The 2,424-nt window shown below is 40.3% G+C and overlaps 1 pseudogene across 1 annotated transcript; it reads left to right on the top strand.

Annotated features, from left to right (window-relative positions):
* The first annotated feature begins 1,484 nt into the window (after positions 1 to 1,484).
* On the top strand, positions 1,485 to 2,113 carry LOC308434949 (high mobility group protein B1-like; annotated as a pseudogene). The gene has a single exon. The product of its transcript is annotated as a high mobility group protein B1-like (transcript).
* Positions 2,114 to 2,424: the final 311 nt, after the last annotated feature.

Below are 2,424 nucleotides of genomic sequence, written 5' to 3'. Positions count from 1 at the left end.
TTCTCTTCTACTTTTAAAGACTCGTGTGATTTTAGTGTGAACTCAAGGTTCTTCCCCTACTTTTGTCTTAAACGATTTGCAACTGTATTTCACCCACCCTCTTAGTTTCACTTTGTCACATGACCTAGCAGGTATATAGCAACAACAATGTAAAGACAAGTCAAACTAGATTGTCCATCACATAGCAGCCAGTGAACAGCCAGCTCTCAGTTCCTTCAAGACTGACTACTATATTCCAAGTCCAAGAACCATGAAATAGGCATCCTTGGTTGGGAGAAGGTGGGCGTTAGTCTGCCTTACTACATTAAAACTTTGCTTCCAAAAAAAAGGGGGATATGTGTGAAATTTTCATCTATTACATGAAATTTAGAACACTGATCCAGTACATTTGGCTTTCACCATCATCTAGGCTTTTGCTTTTGAAACTATTCTATTATTTATAATTACGCCTATGTGTGCAGTTTACTGTGGGTGTGTGAACTACAGTGTTAGTATTCAGTGGAGGCCAGAGGTGACAGGTGTCCCTAGAGCTAGAGTGACAGGTTGTTGTGAGCCATCCAACACGGATGCTGAAAATTAAACCAAGGTCAACTTTAAGGGAAGTATGTGCTCTTAACCCAGGATTCTCAACGTGTGGATTACCTATGACCATTGGAAAGCACAGATATTTATGTTACACATCATAACAGTAGCAAAGTTACAGTTATAAAGTAGCAACAAAAATAATTTTATGATTGAGGAGTCACGACAATATGAGGTACAATATTAAAGGGTCACAGCATTAGAAAGGCGAAGAACCACTGTTTTAATCTATGAGCTATCTCTCTAGCCTCTCTGTGCTTGTAAATTATCAGCTCTTTATACTTAGATCAACCCCATTATTAACAGTATCATCACACCGAACTGTCTTAAATGTCACACTCTTTTTTTATATGTGTCAAAACTCATACTGAACCATTGAGTTCTGGATTGCAAGAGATAAAAGTTCTGTATTTTCAAATTTGCTTTATGTCTTTGTCAACCAGTTCAACAAACTCATACTCATGTGCTAACACCTATTAAATTTTTAATTCTCCCGAGAAGCTAATCAAGCTCACAGTTTTCTAAAGATAGAAAACAGCAAAAACTGCCCAAGGCATGCATCACAAGGCAAGTGATACCTTCCTCTCTTCTATGCTCCACAGCAGACATTACTAATCAATCAGGTGTAACTTTAAAATAAAACTTTAAAAATAGAGCTTTCTAGGTAATTACAATTAGGAATAATCAATCCAAACTGAAATGCAAACTGAGCTCTATTTTCCTTTTTGTGTAGGAAAACTTAAAGCAGGAGGAGATTCTCCCAGGGCCCTTCTAGAGCATGTGGCTCCCGCTCTCACAGCCTTTGCAGTAAGTACATTGAGCTCTATAGACAGCGCTGGGACAAGCGAGAGCAGGACCGGCACTGGGCGACTCTGTGTCTCGCGGAGGAAAATCAACTAAACATGGGCAAAGGAGAGCCTAAGAAGCCGAGAGGCAAAATGTCCTCGTACGCATTGTTTGTGCAAACCTGCTGGGAGGAGCACAAGAAGAAGCACCCGGATGCTTCTGTCAACTTCTCAGAGTTCTCCAAGAAGTGCTCAGAGAGGTGGAGACCATGTCTGCTAAAGAAAAGGGGAAATTTGAAGATATGGCAAAGGCTGACAAGGCTCGTTATGAAAGAGAAATGAAAAGCTTCACCCCACCAAAGGGGAGACCAAAAAGAAGTACAAGGACCCCAATGCACCCAAGAGGCCTCCTTCGGCCTTCTTGTTCTGTTCTGAGTACAGCCCAAAAATCAAAGGTGAGCATTCCGGCTTATCCATTGGTGATGTTGAAAAAAAAAAAAAAAAAAAAAAAAAAAACTAGGGGAGATGTGGAACAACACTGCCGCGGATGACAAGCAGCCCTGTGAGAAGAAGGCCGCCAAGCTGGAGAAGTACGAAAAGGATATTGCTGCCTACAGAGCTAAAGGAAAACCTGATGCAGCGAAAAAGGGGTGGTCAAGGCTGAAAAGAGCAAGAAAAAGAAGGAAGAAGAAGATGAGGAGGAGGATGAAGAGGATGAGGAAGAGGAGGAAGAAGAGGAAGACTAAGATGAAGATGATTATGATGAATAAGTTGGTTCAAGCACAGGTTTATTTTCTTGTCTATAAAGCATCTAAACCCCCTGCACACAACTCAACTCTTTTTAAAGAAAAATATTGAAATATAAGGCTGTGTAAGATTTGTTTTTATACTGTACAGTGTCTTTTTGTTTTGTTTTGTTTTTGTATAGTTAACACACTGCTGAATGTGTCTTTAGATAGCCCTGTCCTGGTGGTATTTTCAATAGCCACTAACCTTGTCTGGTACAGTCTGGGGTTGTAAATTGGCATGGATATTTAAAGCAGCTTTTTGTTGGTGC

This window comes from Micromys minutus (assembly GCF_963924665.1).
Source record: "Micromys minutus genome assembly, chromosome: 22".
Classification (NCBI taxonomy): domain Eukaryota; kingdom Metazoa; phylum Chordata; class Mammalia; order Rodentia; family Muridae; genus Micromys; species Micromys minutus.
This window is presented reverse-complemented; position numbering and strand designations above follow the sequence as displayed.